Source organism: Glandiceps talaboti, unplaced genomic scaffold, assembly GCF_964340395.1.
Source record: "Glandiceps talaboti unplaced genomic scaffold, keGlaTala1.1 scaffold_35, whole genome shotgun sequence".
Taxonomy (NCBI): domain Eukaryota; kingdom Metazoa; phylum Hemichordata; class Enteropneusta; family Spengelidae; genus Glandiceps; species Glandiceps talaboti.
Genome location: NW_027554293.1, coordinates 91,817 through 110,000, shown reverse-complemented (window position 1 = coordinate 110,000; position 18,184 = coordinate 91,817). Strand labels below are relative to the sequence as shown.

Here is an 18,184-nt window from a genome sequence, read left to right as displayed (position 1 = left end):
GGTAGTAATTGAAACTCTACAGTCACTCTGGTTTGGTAGTAATTGATCTTTGTCCGAAGATCGCATTCAAGCGTGAAACTCTGAGTAACGGCTCCGTACCATAACTTGTGTATTTTGTGTGTGTGTGTATATATATATAAGTAATTCCTCGGGTTTGCGCCCTCACACGGGCAAGCGCCCAGGCCTTTCTTTTTTACAATGTCGACTTTTGGCAAAGTTACGGGAAACCGCCCCCCCCCCCCCCCTCCTGGTATGTGACGAATGAAATTTTTGTTCTTCCCGTTCTTCCGCATTCATGCGCCTAAAAATTCATTCACAATCTGACCTTGCATTGTTTATTCATCGTTATTTTGACGTACCGCCAAAGATGTTTGCCCCCTTTGAGACACCGCCAGTGCTAATGTGTGTTGGGGCAATAATGAGACTGCATTGTAATGAGAGTTGAATGATTGACAAGCACGTAATTTATTCACGTAATTCTCTTGGGACTGTCGCAAAAGTAGTCGGTCTACTACAGAGGTCTACTTGGCAACAAGTTAGCGTTTGTATAATATTCATACCAATGATAAGGCAGTATGATACCTAAGCTAATAAATGATTGACAAGGTATACTTTTAATCAAAATTCATGTAACTCTCATGGGACAACAGCTGGGGGTTTCCCTCACAATAAATTTGAAGTTGTGCAGGCTACATACGAATGATAATACACCTTATAATGATTGATCCCCCCCCCCCCTTTTTGCATAAATTTTTTTGGGATTTAGTTCAAAATAGGGGGGGGGGGGACAACTGAAGAATTTCATTTTTTAATCTATATTATTTTGGAGGATTTAGAAAATGACTGACTTGGCATGCATTGGTATATTTTGTAGTACATGTACATACAACGATGTGTAACTGTAAACATATTCCACGTGGGTGGACTCACATCAACATACGAAGCTTCAATTCTTCCTATGACGGTATGTCGTAATTCAATCTGCTATTTACATCACAGAAACATCAGTATTCTTTCTAGGAATGTAGCATTGCTAAAAATGTATATTTCCCTTCATAAGATGACTGTATACGGCGCATTCCAACCTCCAAGTGTGATCGCTGCGCTAGTCTTTTTACAAGTCGCCATGTTGTGAAATAATTAATGTAATTAGGTCACTACGTCATATATGACCAATAGGATCGCAGCTTACAAAAAAGTGAGTAATTTCACCCAATCACGTTGGGTATATGATACTGGCAGAGCTATTCACTGACCATGCATTGAATGTTGTCAACACTTACATGTAATTACGTCTTTATCGTCATGGGACTGGGGAGGTAGCTAAATGGTCCAAAATTGAACAGTTGCGGGGCAAAGTGCTAGATCTAGCACTTCGCCACTTTTTGACAAAGTGCTAGATCTAGCACTTCGTCAGTTTTCGCCGAAGTGCTAGATCTAGCACTTCGCCAGAAAACAACGAAGTGCGGGACTGTAAACAACGAAGCGCCTCCAACGGCTTGATATAACGTGGTCGATAAATGTCACATACATGCGCCATGTCAGTAGTCCGTGTACATGGTCGTGTGGCGCACGATCGACTCCAAAACTTATCTTTGGCCGATTGTAACAACGACACGATTTATCTGAAGTTTGTTAAATGTTTGCCGAGTAAAACGGCCGGTTGAAACTTCACGTTGCCGTACGTACGGTTGTGTCCCGGGGGTTGTGTGTTCTGTTACAAACATGCCTTGTCAATACCTTGGATGGACTTGCGCGATCACAGAAACAAGTGTTATTATTTTACCCCTTTCATATACAATTGGCTAAAATACGTCAATATCATCGATATTATCGACATTGTATTGTATTCTGATAGAAACATTCTGATATCATACATATCTCGGGAGTGCCTGTGGGCGGGACTGTACTTCAGAATCTGCAATCTACTCTGTAAACAAGGACTAGCCACTCAGTATTTCTTATACCATGTCTATTTTAGAGCGGGAAAGATATATCAATCATAACGTCTTGAAATAAATTTGAAAATCACTGAAATCTTTATCCCACATTGGAGTATAATTTCTGAGCGACCAGGAATTACATAAGGGACGATATTGAAGTTGGTGATTGTCTAGGAATGCAAAAAAAATCAGTAAACAGTAATGTGATGGTTTACTTGAGATCTGGCGAAGTCATGGATTATTTATTGTCGTTGTTTTCAATAAAGAAGTTGGCAGTACCAAGTACATGGAATTTACAAAACAGTAGTGACGGGTTATTTATAGATTTCTATCAAAATATTTACAGCAATGAAGGGCTGAAATTAAAATTGTTCACACGAATATGTTTTCGATAGCAATATTTTTTGTCATCTATAAACGATCTGATAATACTGAAAGAAGTGAATCTATCTATTCAATAGAAATATAGTGAACATGATATAAACTTACACCCAGACTTTATTTTCGTGTTCAACGATCAAGAAAAATCTTCGCTCTCGCATCTAGACACACTAACCCCCCCCCCCCCACACACACACACACACACACCAAGAAATTCAGTTTTCCTTTATATTATATCTTTGTCATGCAATGTTACAAATGTCACTGCCATTAAATCTGCAGTATGAAGTCTGTGACACACGCCGAACTAAATGTTTCTACTTCCTGAAATCTTCGAAGTTTCGACTGTGTGGTGTCACGCCGTTGTCAACTACGGAGTACGAAACGTGGTTCCGACGAAATGACTGCGTGCTATAGTTGAAGTCTGTGACGCACGCCGAACAAAATGTTCGTAGTTTCGACTGTATATGGGAGTGCGTTATTTGACGTGACAGCTGTCAAAATGGCGGTCTGCGGTTGTTGGTAGTGGTGTCAAGCCGTTGTAAGGATTACGAAACGTGGAAGGGAAACGACCACGTGCTGTAGTTTTCGCCGCATAGAACATCGAAAAAATACAAAACTGAACGTTACTGAAAATTACGAAGTAGAAACTTGTTTGTGCATTGGCAAAACATACGGAAAATCAAACTCTAAGGTCGTTAACACGAGAAGTAACATTTTACACTGAGAGTAATAACATGTCCATTACCGGTATAACATGACATATTTACCGACGACCTAGCACTTTGCCACTCTTTGTTGAAGTGCTAGATCTAGCACTTCGCCACTTTTCGCTAAAGTGCTAGATCTAGCACTTTGTCAAAAAATGGCGAAGTGCTAGATCTAGCACTTTGCCCCGCAACTGTTCCGATTTTGAATTCTTTGTTACATGGACTGGGTACATAATACTACATGTACAATATCATGTGTCACGATCCAATATACATTAAAAACAGCTGTGCTGTCACAGAGGAGAAGCCATTACCAATTCCTGCATTACCTAATGTAAATTCTAATTTTCATGTCTTCCGACAGTGTTTGGTACTTTTTACTTGGAAATCGTTTTATCAATGTTAATAAATGCAGAGATTACATCAAAGGGACCGCTCATGGTTTTTATCAATGTGTGTTGGTTTGATAGTAGAATTGAGTGAAAATGAAAGATTGCAACATTATATGTTTCCAGCACATGTGTATTCTGTTTCAAGACATCTATCATCCAGTCAGAATTGTCGGAGCTTTTGATCAGTGTATTCAGACTCCACATTTGCAACACTCATAGTATGTATGAGGCATTGTTTTGGTCACAGCGAAAATAGGGTACGCAGGAAACCGCCCAACCCCAACTTGGGGGTCTGGGGGGCTTGAAACCGCCCAGGGCGCTAACCTGAGGAATTACGGGTATATATATAATTGTAAGAAAGAAAATTGAAAATTGGTAACATGGAAATCCCAGAATCCAGAATCATTAAAGGGGAACAAGCTGAATTTATGTTTTTGGGGATGTATTTTTTTATAAAGTTTTCACGGTATTCTACTTACTGATGCATACCAACATTGTACACCCCAATAATGATTACTTGCAATTGACTGAACTGAAACCGGGTAATAACTTATAAATGATCTGATGACATAATTTATTATGTACAGGAACTCCATATTATTATGTAATCAACAGTTCTAAGAATATCAGAACACAAATTGTGATGTCATAGAAGGTATACATCAACATTAACATTATACTAGAATATTAAGTACATTGAAGGTTTTGTAAGTATTTTCACGTTTACAGACATATATGATTGTCAGCCTGTGCCACTTTAATAATCATGTTACACTCACACAATAGTGTATGTGATGTTCCTTTAGCTAAACACTCAATACTATACAAGCATAACATTGACTGGGACTCCATTTCCATTTTATATTGACACATTCTAGCATGTATTTTTAAGAAAGATCACAGAGGATATCAACATCTGACACTGTAATCCCAAATCAAGATCAACCAGAGATAGGGGCACACAGTACCAAACATTTATAATTGGCTGCAGTGATCATACTGCCACCTAGAGGTCAACTGCAACTGTGGAAATAGTCATTCAGATTAGGTTCAATGCTAAAACGTAAATTTTGTAATTCATTTCACCTACTGAGACCTACTGAAGTTCTTTTTACTTCTTTTTATTCATTGAAAGCCATAAACTGGTACTAAGTGGTTCATAGTCATGATAATTGACATAATATACCTATAATGGTGTTTGTATAGATATATAGAAACATAGTATATTATTTCAATAGTATTATACAGGCCTGTACGTACGTACGTACGTACGTACATATGTGTTTGTTTGTTTATTTGTTTGTCTGCCTGTCTGTCACAGTTCACTAACTCACTCACTCACTCACTCACTCACTTACTTACTTACTTATGTGCTTTTTCCTGCAAAAAAAAACTTTCTGTGTTACTGTATAAAATAGCCACAAATGGTAGCTTAAATCTCATAGACACATAGTATTAAAATGTTTCTGCATCCATTTATATGGAGCTATTGTCACAATGATCCATTTCAACTTCAGGTTTTACGCAGATGACGTCTTCAGATATCATGGACCTGGGTCTCTGACGTAGTCAATCGTGCATTTCAGTTGACTGAACGGAATGTTCAACTGTCTCCTGGTTTCCTGGAGAGAGGCGAGAATAAAACATAGATATGGGTTACCATAATGATAAAGAGGTTACATTTTCGAAGAATTTTATCCATTGCTGCTTGCGGTACTGTCGTCTGGAGTTTATAGCTACATTTCGCATTGGAAATTGAAGAATAATATGTATCCATGGATTGCAGTCCCCGAGTCTCGTCCTGAAGAAACAGTCTGGCATCTTTGAAAAGTGTTATGTCAGGCCAGGCATCTGTCACTTTCAAAAGATCTTTGAACACTAATAAAATGTGTTTGGACAGTCGTCACGGAGTGCTCATGTCCGCGTAGTATTTCGTAATTTGTTGTGTTCCTTGTCTACAGTCTAAATATTGCAATTTTTTGTCTTGAATATATTTCCCCTACCTTTAAGGGACCGGTCAGTTTCTTCGGCCTGGGGGGGTGGATTGGTAGGGGGGGTCACCCTGTTTTTGAAATTGGCAGTAGGGGGGTCATGCTGTTTTGAACATTGTGGATAGGGAGGGGTCATTGTGTTTTAAATTGTGATGGAAGAAAAAAATCCTTTCTACAATGGCATATAGCCTTGTCTGAAATGTGGTACATGTCAATATTTGTTCTTGTCCCTGTTTCTTACATGAATTCTTTAATATTACTTATTAGTTCAAACATAACTATACATATACATATACATGTATTACCTAGCTACCACACTAATTACAGAACATGTCATGTAAATGCTTGGCTGTTTCACAATCAATGCTTCACTTATATTGCAGTTTGGGGCAAAAGTGAACTTGTGAATTGAAGGTTTCGTAACGGCAATTTTCATAGATAGTTTATAAATGAAGTTAATCTAAATTGTTCTACTCGTCATGTTATTGACACTACAAATCACCACATCTCATCAGATTCCAGTTTCTATTATACACTAGGTATGACCACCTAAAGTTCTCTAACATACCGGTGACTTTATTATACATATATTAATGCCCCTATACTAATGTTACATGTCTATTTTATGTGATATAGGAAACTCATTTAAAATGTACATTTAGGTTTACTTAGCTTTTCGAAGCTTGGAAATATTACCTCAAAGGTTATGAATAACCTAAACATTGCCTTAGTATCTCAAGCAAAAAACTCCATATCTGCCAGGGGGAAAACCCCAAGGACTTCCTCACCCCCAGAGGTCACTCATGCATTCAACCAACAATCAGATTCACCAAAAACCTTTTTACTGTCATAATGGTATTAAACTTTTCTTAAATATTTTCACCCTATTCTAATTTGAGATGATATTGTCTTTTCAAGATGTGAAATGTTTGCCAAGATAGTCTAAAATTGCCTTAATCTCCAAATCTCCCCTACCAATGATACTACCATTAGATGTGCTGACCTACATGTATATAATGATGCCATTTAACTTTTTAAGAACATATTTCAACCCTTAGTGTAAGTTATAAAGAATAGTTTCTGATACTTGCTGTCTTGTAAAGCATGGATTAAGTTATTGCTTGAAGGGTCTAAATAGCGTAAATATTGGCTATAAGAGTAAAAATCCTTCAGGGCTTCTAGAGGGAGACCCCCTCAGACCCCCCGCATGAGGTGGACATATCCCAGTCTCAAGCTCTTCCCCTCTTACTGTCAAGATGCTATCAAAGTATATTTCAAAAGTATTTCAACCCTATGTAGTTGTTTTTTACATGTTGGTGTTGTCTTGTAAGGCTTGGAAATTATTGTCTGAAAGGGTCTGAATAGTCTCAAAATTGACTTTTCAGGGAAAAAACCTCCAGGGCTTCTAGGGGGAGACCGCCTAGGACCTCCCCCCCCCCCCCCATGAGGTGTACACTTCCCAGTCTCAAGATCTCTCCCCTACCTCTTACTGTCAAGATCCTATCAAACTATATTTCAAAAATATTTCAACCTTATGTAGTTGCTTTTTACATGTTGGTGCTGTCTTGTAAAGCTTGGAAATGATTTTCTAAAAATGTCTGAATAGTCTCAAAATTGACTTTTCAGAGTTAAAAACCTCCTGAGCTTCTAGGGGGAGACCCCCAAGGACCCCCCATGACAGCTGTACATATTCCCTTCTCAAGCTTTCCCCCTACCTTTTACTGTCAAGATGCTATTAAACTCCTTTTCAAATATATTTACCCTGTGTAGTCAATAATTATAATTATGATAGTGCTAACCCGGGATCTTATAAAGTAGATGCAAGACAGTCAAGCAGTCCACACTGAGTCACGATCAAAAAATACCTGTCACTCATGCGAATATCATATATGGGGGGGGGGGTCATCATGTTTTAGAATTAAGTGATAGGGGGGGGGGGTCAGCCTGTTTTGGGTTTTACAGATAGGGGGGGTCAGTGACTTTTTGTCGGCCCGATTTAAGAATCCACACCCCCCCCCCCCCAGGCTGGAGAAACTGACCGGTCCCTAAATTGTCTTCTAGTATAGAGCGTCTATTGATACATCTGTAGTACTAGTAGCAGGATTCATATCATTTAGGAAAACACCATAGACTATAGTACGTCGCCCAGTGTAACGCACAGGTTTATGGGTGTTCAACATACATTGAACAGCGCCCGCACTCGTTGATAAAGATTATGTAAAATCTTCGCCTCCAGCTTGCTTGTTTAATAAAAAAGTGAGATTTAGCCTTTTAAAAATACAAACGTAACAATTGTGAAGTTAGATTTATTAATTAAGATATTTGCGATTTTTGATGACTTTCATTTAAATCTCTATCACTAAAATTTCAAGCCACTCCTCCATGCCAAGCCGTACAGGCTAAGAATAGTATTCTTTTTCTTCACTAATACCTGTAGAGTTTGGCCGGCGGGGGTACCGAGTGAGAATTTTGGTTGGGGGTGTGGGGTGTAGTATTTTATGAAATCGAATTAAGGGGAGGGTCAAATGTTACTATGACCAATCTTCTATTATCTATTTATTGCATTTCTTTTATGATTTTTTGGCATCCCACCACTGCCACCACTGTTAGTTGTGATGTGATGTGGGGAGAGGGTTGGATCTTTAACTATTTATTTGTAGTATTTCGAAGGAAACACATTTTCTATTTCATGTTAACATTATTTTATTGAGATAAGTTTTCATTTTTGTTGAAATTTGTTGGTGATTTACGAACTTTTCTTCCAATTTTTCGACGAAAGTAAATGTTTCAAGAAATTTAAATTGTCGAAAATAAACTCTACTTGCTCACGTGCACTTTTGACTGTTTGACTCTCATTTACTCTCATTGACATATGCAACAGTTTTACAAGACAGTAGTATCATTGTACTACAAACAACAAATCAACTCTCTTATCTGGAGGGGTCCCAGTTAATGTATATTCAGACATATAAATATATGAACGACCATACTATAGTTACTGGCCACATTTCACACTTTATACTGTTCAAGAGTAAATGAATACAAAAACAATTTAAAATCTTCGGCTAGTTTTGCTTCTCAGACAAATAAGCTTACGGTTAGATCTTACATTAAAATGGCAAGTGAAAATATTTAGTTTCAACTAAGAATGATGAGTGTGTGAATCTTTAGTCTACTTCTCTTTGTCATCAATAACTTAATAAATGGTATTACTAATCACCTGTATGATCAAAGGAATGCATATTACAAACAACGCACCTCAACTTTGGAGAATAACATGAGTAAATTCAGTCTTGAAATAGATATAGATTTGGATATCTTATTTGACAAGAAAAGACTTTCTATCTTACCTTGAGTACGTGTCGTTAATATGGACAAAGAAGTTCGTCTGGAGAAAATCATTTTCAAGGTAATAAAAGTGGATATATACGACATGTAAGTTTGCTATCACTGCTAAAACAGTCCAACATTTCCACGTTCTATTTACATTGACAACTTTCGTTGTGCATAGTAACTATGTTCGACTTCTGAAAGTGAGTTGCTATTCGAACACATCGCGTTCTCCGCAGCACGGGCCTTGTCTCTCCAGAGGCTGGGTCCAGAGGCGCGGCTCCGTGATTGCTATGTCCACCAGGGCGACAGTAGGGAGCACTCAACGACATTCTAAGGAGAGGAAAACACGGGCTGACTCTTCCAACACCAGATTTACAAACTTCACCCGCACGACGATTACGATTTAATAGAACGGCCACTGTTGTCAGTGATTAATTGAAAACTCTAGAAGTTCTTCTCATTATCAACATAACAAGTATGTTTACATTGTCAATCGAAATCCAGGTGATTGTTTTAGTTACAAAGACAAATGAATGAAATGTAGATCTGTGTGTCATGAAATGGCCTATGTATCAACAGGTGGCAGTTGACAGTCAAAATATGACACATGCGTAATTACACTGTAAACCACTGGAATAAAACAAGAATTCAAAGTAAAAACAAATTTGGGCGCCCTTCATACCATGGCTATGCATATATGTATCCATATACTTTGATATCTATATTCCGTATATATGTGTTCATATACATAACAGTATATACGTATACCCACACACTGTGTAAGTATAATTGTTCACACATATCGGTATCCCATATAGTATATGCCCACATACTATATGTATATTCATAAATATGATACAAGCTAAATACAACTTTGTTGGTGAACCAATGTATTGTGTTAAGCTTTTGTTCCAACACAAACGTGAAATTCGTGACTTGAAATTTTCGACTGAGGTAGAGATGGAGTGCGATACAAACTTCCAGTCACATATGACCCCTCTTTAAGCTCACGTGTCCGTAAGGTCACTAGTTTTGAATAATTGCTGACAAATAGTTCTGAACCCTGATTAAACCAAGTACAACATTTGAAGCAATACCCATATCCATCGGACTAAAGTTATTGATGAGGTCGTTTTCATGAAGACTGTTATCTCTCTTATCTCAGATCTCTTTCTCTGTACGAGTTCATTTTTGGATTGGATTTTGTAGCTGTTGTTGAGTGCCGTCAAGTATTTAATTTCTTTTCTCATGATCTTCGAGTTTCTCTTCTACTCCGTCTTGTTTGTCATAAACTCCCCTCTGCTTCTGTTCAAGTTCTGTCTTCCATTTGTTCAATTCTTCAATTTTTCACGATTCCCTGTTGAAATGATAAAAAGAAATTAATCATACATAAATTTATGGGTTGTCTTTTGATCAGCGATTCATTACTCTATGTATAGACATAGTACAAACAACGCTCCATAACTTTGGAGAATAAAATCAGCGAAAGTATTGAAAATATATACCTTTGGATATCTTATTTGACAAGAAAAGAATTCCTATCTTACCTTGAGTACATGTTGTTAACATTGACAAAGAAGCTTGTCTTGAGAAAATAATTTTCAAGGTAATATAAGTGGATATATACGACACATAAGTTTGCTATCACTGCTAAAACAGCCAACATTTCCCACGTTCTATAAACACTGACATCCTTCGATTCGTTGCTCTCGAACTTCGTGTTTTGTCTGCCAGAATTGTGAGGAGGGACATAGCTTTGTCCGTCTAGGGACAAGACTCTCCTTCTAGGGATTTCTACGTTAAATTGCTAATTCATTGCTTTCCGTGAATTATCAAGTTCAAATATTTGCTTAGTTATCGTTAACAAATATTTGTGAATTGCGTGGGTATTTTTGTCTGAAGCTATCGGGTTTATTCTGTCTATGTGAACTTTCTTTTCTCTATTCCAGTGTACGGTAACTCCACGGCAGTTTTATTATAGCTATGTTATACTCTATCTAAACTTGCCAGTAACATTTATTGTTGTTGAGAAAAAGTCGTCCCATTTTATATCCGTCGATTTAAATCGCCTGTTCATATTTTGTATTTGATAAAATGAGACGTAATGTCATTTAAGAATAACGTACTGTATTCATGTAAATTATTTGAAATTGATCCGGTGGTGTTTTTTGAAAGTCAATTCATGTTTGCTTTTTGTATTGAAATGTTTTGTATCAACTGTTTATTTATGTTAACGAGTGAGATTACACTCTCATATTCAGAGTAGGCTATTGTAATTTATTATAACATTTGTTTTAACCGCAATTAGTGCCCATGGTGTCGGTGACCTGCCCCGTCTCCTAAGTCTGTGTAGCTTATTACACAGATATATACTAATGTGTGAACACATACATACAGTACACATATGATATGCGGTAGCATTCATTTTCGCTGCCAATAGGTGGCGATGTGATAACAATTGCTGGCGGTTCAAATAGATGCGCAACTTTGGTGATTTTCAATCTTAGATCGCTCAATGAAAAACAAATACTAGACATTTGAACATTACTCAAAGAAAACCAGACTATACTAAAGAGTGACTTTTCCCTTAGTTGATAAACGTGAATTATCAATCAAAGCGTTAAATTGTGCACTCAGTCGCGAAATAAATAGTGACATTATTATTATTATTATTATTATATTATAACGTATAACTCTTTTAAACGGTCGTTATCTGATTTTTTTATATCTTTCTTCAGTATATTACAATGTAAATGGTACTTACAGTATTATATATACTACCAAGGAAACTTAACCATCTCTTGGTATTCATAACGCAAGCCCAATATTTGATGCATAAACAATTAGATGACATCTTATCAATTTAGCATTAACTATAATAGAATGTTGAAGAAATCCCCTGTATAAATTATCTTAAATTATGTAGAACGCCCTCAAATGTGTGCACTGAAACTAATATAATACAATAGTTTATTGTATATTTTGTAAATCATTCTGGAATTAAGAGAAAACATGGAATATAGACTATAACTGATTTTAAACGGGAGGAAAATAATGCAATTGCTGAAATAGAACTAAAAATGTTTTCTTGTATCCCGGATTGTAAAAACTGCGACGTTAACATAGAGATGTGGAAAATCGCAGTTACGTTTATGTCTGAACTATTTATGGAACACATGTTTACATTACATTCTGGGATTATTACTTGCGTCAGTTTATTTGTAAAAAAAATAAATAAGCTTACTAAATTATATTGATGACGTGTTGAGGAGTCAATGGATATGGGATGGAAACTTGTATATAAGCTAGACGACAACAAATAAGTCTGAAGCCGTGTTCAGTAATCAATAATGTAAAAACTGTCACCATAAAAAGACAGTAAATCTGACTGACAGCGTATAAATTCTCAAAAAAAATTCTTTTAATACAGGTCAACAGAGGTACTGGTGATACTGAATTGTGTCGCCAATAAATGTACGTTCGATGCTGCAGGTACCGGTGAAATCGTACTGATCGTATTTACATTTTATGACATGTTATACTTACGGAATGTAATTCAAACGGGGGAAACACATCCTGACTTCTGCGTTCTGAGCACTTTCGCAAACGTATATTGCCAAATTTCCGTATTTGCATTTCGAGACAAACAATTTATTAGTGTAGTGTGAACCCCCGTGTATGTTATGCAATGATGTTTTTTGAAATACTTGTAAATTCACAGAAAGAAAACAATTTGTACTGTGCACTTTGATTGGCTGTTTCTCATTACAACAGGTGCAATACCTCGCGTCACTATGAGTGGATATCATTAGACAATTGTTTCCCGCCAAAATGTCAATTCAAAGCGGGTGGTTTGGGGATGCCTTTATTGTGATTGGTTCTCATTGACAATTGGAATTTAACACCTGGAGTTGTGTATATATAGAGAGTTATCCCGTTGTGAAAGCCGTCTTTGACCGCAGCTCACGCTACAAAAAAGATGGATGCCCGATGCCTTTGCCTGCTGACACTGTATTACTTAGTTCTGTGCTACATACGTGACCTGGTGAGAGAAAGAACGGATGGAAGATTTTCTGGAAGTATGCTTGGTTTGGTCGAAGTGGTTTGTTGCAGTTTGAGAGGTTTGGTTGGAAGAAAGTTAGAAGAGAAGATGGTTATGTATTTCTGGGTGTATTTGCTGTCTGTACTACATGTCATTGTCTGCCGCTGTATACGTCTACTACACGAATTGAAGTTGAATATAAGGACTGCCATGGATGACTTGAGAAGATGGAATTGGAGAATGCCTGAAGTGATGTCTACCTGTTGTTATGTTTGGATAAGTGACCTGTTATTTTTGTCTTTTGCACGTGGGTACTTTATAAGCGTTTGGTTAGGAGAACAATGGAAGACAGTTTGGCCAGTCTCATTGTTAATAAGTAGACAAAAATATAGCATTGGGGTGGGCAGATGAAAAATTAGGATTAAAATGTTTTGCAATTGAGGGGAGGGGTTTTCATTTAGAAAAGTATCATGTTATCAAAATCAAAACACCAATTCCTGAAGAAAAAACAAACAAAAACAAAAAACATACAAAATACCCGCTCAAAATAAAACTATAAAAAAAAATTAAAAAAAAAAATTGGAGTATTTCTTTACCCTGGGAGCAGTTTTTATTTCATGTAATATTTTTTGTAAAATATAGGACTATTTTTTTTTATCATGTGAGTCGTTCTTATTCCATGGAACGATTTTTTTTTTAATTTGATATTTTTTTTATTTTTTTTTTTTACCATGGAGTAGTTTTTATTTCATGGGAATAATTATTTTTACAATGGCAGTATAAATAAAAATAGAAATACAACTGGTGTAAACCAAAATGCTCCAGTAGGTTGCAATTGGTTTTGCTAAATCTAAAATTTGTGCACATCACTAAAACGAGTATTGCTAGCAGAAAAGTTTGATTCAATATTTATCAATTGAAATTTTGAACACAAATATTATGGTTATATTTCTATGTCAAGCAGAGATTACAATGTTTAGAAAAGGGAACAGAATTTGTCCAGCAAAAGCATTTTTAGTCCCCCAAAGTGTGTGACTATTACAATGGGCTTCCATCTGTCCGTAATATGTCATTTCTCTGACTTGTAATATCCGATTTCTTTCAAAACTGGCACAAAGGTGACATGTCATATGGAAAATATGCATGTCGTTCTTTTTTTCGACATATGCAAATGTAATTGGCGGCCATATTTGTAATCAAAAATCAATATTTAGTGCATAATTAATTCAACTAACTAGCTTTCTTTTGAAACCTGACCTTGAGCAATTACAAAAATTACCATTCATGAATACATAGCTGGGGCAACTCCCATGAACCATATGGGGAGGGTCTGTTGGAAAGTTTGTATGTCATAAGGTATGACATAGGGTATATACTTTTCTGAGCCAGAAGATTTTGGAAAACCTTACCCATCTAGACTGGTAGATTTTATTTTAATTGTAGCTCAAAATGATTATGTAATTTTCAAAATAATTCTTACAATTGCTAAAAGTAAGATTTCATTTCTCAAAAAAATAATTCTTTTGATCAGTTTTTAGGTATTACATCATATGAACTAACATCGGCATGTATTATAGACCTGTATAGTATGTATTTTGAGTGATACAGTTGGTATAAGGAAGGGTCATACCCTTTTTAAGGTGTGTATTATGACAACAGTTTGGGTTTTGGGGGTTTCAACATAGCCTCCCTATGTCATTTCACAAAGAGTTGCCCACCTCATCCTGGGATACATGGTCATGTGAACAAAATTAATGAAAGTGGTTTATTTTGCCAATACTAGTTCAAAGAAGCACACTTAAGATAAATTTTCTTTGCCGGCCCTTCTATTAAATTCTATCTTAATAACAATAATGATAATAATAACTTTAGGGTAATAATAATAACATATAATAAATAATCACTAATAAGTAATAAGTACTAATATAATAAATACTAATATATGATAAATACTAATATATGATAAATAATAATATATAATAAATAAGCACATAATTAGGCACCAATGACTATTATAATTTCTAATTTTCCTTTCATAATTAATTGCACTTGAATTTGAAATAGTATTGGTATTATGGATTACTCTCATTAAACATGTTCATATGACAGGACAACTCTGTGTGAAATGATACTAGGAGGCTTTGCTGGGATCACCAAGCCCTTACTGTTGTCATACTACATACCCAAAAATGGAGACACTTTCTAATACCAACTTTATAGCACAAAATAGATACTGTACAGATCTATGATAGATACAGACGTCTGTTTGTGTGATGAAATAGCTAAAAACTGATCAAATTAATTGTCTTTTGGAAAATGAAATCTCACTTTTAAGAATTGTAACAACTTTTTGAAAATTAAAGAATTATTCTAAGCTGCAATTGAAGCAAAATATATCGGTCCAGTTGAGCATGGTTTTCCCAAGTATTCCAGCCCAGAAAAGAATACCCTGCTTTCTAGCAGACGTTCCCCATGTGGTCACCTATGGAAGTTGCACAGCCCCCCCCCCCTCCCCATAGTTCTGCAAAAAATAATTTTAAATTCTCTGAAATAGGCCAAAAATACACATTATGATAACACATACAAATTCTACCCATTTTGTACAACTTTAATCAAAGCTATGTCATATTAATAAATTTGATAGTGTAAAAATGCTTTCGCTTGACTTATTCTTGATCAATTTTTCAGGGAGAAACAGTAAGACAATAAAAAATCATTTAATTATACAGTTTATGCAAATCTATACTTGCAGTTCTTTCTTTAGAGTAATTTCCCAAACCTGTGCAAGTGCACCCATTTCATAAAAAATTATTGTCTCCAAATTAGAACCATGAAAATTTGATGTCAGCCATATGGGAGCACTTTGGTAAATGTAATTTATATTGAATGTATTTCTTCATTATTTATCAATAAAACATAACATTAACAAAACTGTATTAATAAAATTTGCATGCAAGTTTATTTTCAGGAAGCCAGGCTCGACAAAGATGGACAAATGATAAGATAAGAAGACCCAAGACTGATTGATGTATTTGATTACTACGATACTGAGGTGTATTTTACAGTTATGTTATCTTTTGAAGTGTAATTTATATATCAAATTGTATTTTCAAGTTATTTTATTAGTAGAACTGGAGGTTGGAGGAGTTTAGAAGAACAGAAAAACAGTTTCAGACATCAGCACCAAGTAAGTTTATGAGTTTTTTTTAGTATGTATGCCTGCATGAATGATTGCTCTTTTAACTCACCCCCATCCCCACCCCACCCCTTCCAACATACAAACATTAAAAACATTACTTTCTGCATCTCCGGCACCGGTCATCATATTCGCGTCATCATCTACCTCGCATCTCGGTCCGTTGTCGTCGCTGCACGTGATCACATATTACATATTGACATATACATACAGCACCCCATTGATTTTCTGTTATCCCATTTCAGTATGTCTGGTTTGTTACTGTGGTTTTTGGTTTTCTCTGACTAGATGGGTCTCTATGGTTGATTAGTTTGTCGGTTGGTTGGCAATGGTTGGTTAGTTGTTTGGTTGGCAATGGTTGGTTGGCAATGGTTTGTTGGTTGGTTGGTTGGCAATGTTTTGTTGGTTGGTTGGTTGGCAATGGTTTGTTGGTTGGTTGGCAATGGTTCGTTGGTTAGTCCTTCTGTTGGTTATATTTTTCATTTGTTGTTCATGGTCTTTCTCTCATAACAAACACACATACACCTCACAAACTTCCGCAGTTTTGCCGTCGTCTCAATTTCCGCCGTGTCTCGATCCGCTTTTATTCGCTGCGCGTACACATTCAACAGTTACATTACACCAATACAATCAAGTCCCCATCCCTTTTAACTTTCTGTATGTTTGGTTTAGAGTTATAATGGCACATTCCATTATAACTCTATTCATGATTTGCTGTTAAGCATTATGTGTATGTGTGTTACCCCTCCCCATGAAAATAAAGAAAAACGTTGAATCAGGTGTCCGCTTGTATGGTGAGTCGAATTGGCGACAATGAGTTGCGTTGGCTGCAATGATACCCCTAGCATTGACTAGATAATATGGATTTTAGAGTAATCAATTTTGAATGATGCCCAAATCCCACCGAGCTCATAGAGCTATCAATCATTTAATCAATTTCACCACAAACGTTAAAAAATTATCAATTATATCAATCAATCAATCAATCAATCAATCAATCAATTTTTATTGCATAACAACATGCCATAGCAAGCATGGTAAAGCATACCAAAATAACATACAGAAATAAAGTGAATTCGATACTATTTACATCAAGAAATTTTCCAAGAGGAAGTTTTATCATCAGAAGTCAAAATGTGCTAAAATTAAACTAAAATTTATGTAATAAAATTAAATATCAAACTCTTCAAAATCCAGGGGACCATATTGCCAGAATTACCATACGAGTATGACTACATTCTCAGTCTAAATAATTGTTGGCATAATGACCAAGAGAAAGTACTATCGTATCTGGCTGTGTATTTCAAGGCAATATCTATTACATAGTACGTCTGCAGAATATCAAATATACATCACCTACACCTAACAGCTATGAATGGTAAGTGTCATCTATAAATTCTTTACTAACTTTTTGTTGTTCATCTACAATTGATTTGTAATGTCAATAATGCAGATGAAAAATGATGTAGCCTCAAATATTCATCTGAAAGTTATTGATACAGTGACAAATTTTCATAAGTCTTCATCAAAGACAGTCACCAGTATTTCAACTTACAAGTTAATGCTGAATTTGTTGTGACAAATATGATCAAAATTTTGTCATCATTGGCAAGGTCACCAAAAAAAAGCAATGTCAAGGTCTTGAAGCTCATTATAAATAACACTGGTTAAGTAATTTAATTTTGATTTCTATGTATTAAACTGCTAGTACAGTCTGGGTTAGTGCACAAAATGTCAAATTTGACAATAAATATAGCCGCCATTCAACCATTATTACCAATGTCAAAGTAGCCTGCATATGTGGATTACTGTTTCTGACATCCCATGGCATTGCTTTGGACAAATCTTCACATCAACATAATAAAGGTGAATAATCGGAAGATTTCCCCAAGATGGGTCTGTTTGTGACTGGAACCCCTAACAATTGATCAAGTAGATTGGTAGATGTTTTCAACTTGGGCTGCACACCTTTGTATGAAATACAGGTGAGTATACAATGATAGAGGGATGCATGCATGCACACACAAACAGACACATGGACATGTGCATTTGACCAAATACAGTAGCCCCCCCCCCCCCCCCCAACCCCTACTTCATCACCGGGCTTCGTCCATTGGGGATAAATATTTGGGTGAAAATACCCATTGTCTTGAAGATGTCAACAAAGTTAGTCCCAACAAAATAATGATCGTACTT

At 36.1% G+C, this 18,184-nt stretch overlaps 1 long non-coding RNA gene across 1 annotated transcript in view; it reads right to left on the bottom strand.

Moving 5' to 3' along the window:
• The window catches only part of LOC144453281 (uncharacterized), a 7,856-nt gene extending 6,439 nt beyond the window's left edge, over positions 1-1,417 (bottom strand). Inside the window, exon 1 of the long non-coding RNA XR_013482405.1 lies at positions 1,284-1,417. This is a non-coding gene — a long non-coding RNA (uncharacterized LOC144453281). The remainder of the gene's footprint in view (positions 1-1,283) is intronic.
• Between the last annotated feature and the right edge of the window lie 16,767 nt (positions 1,418-18,184).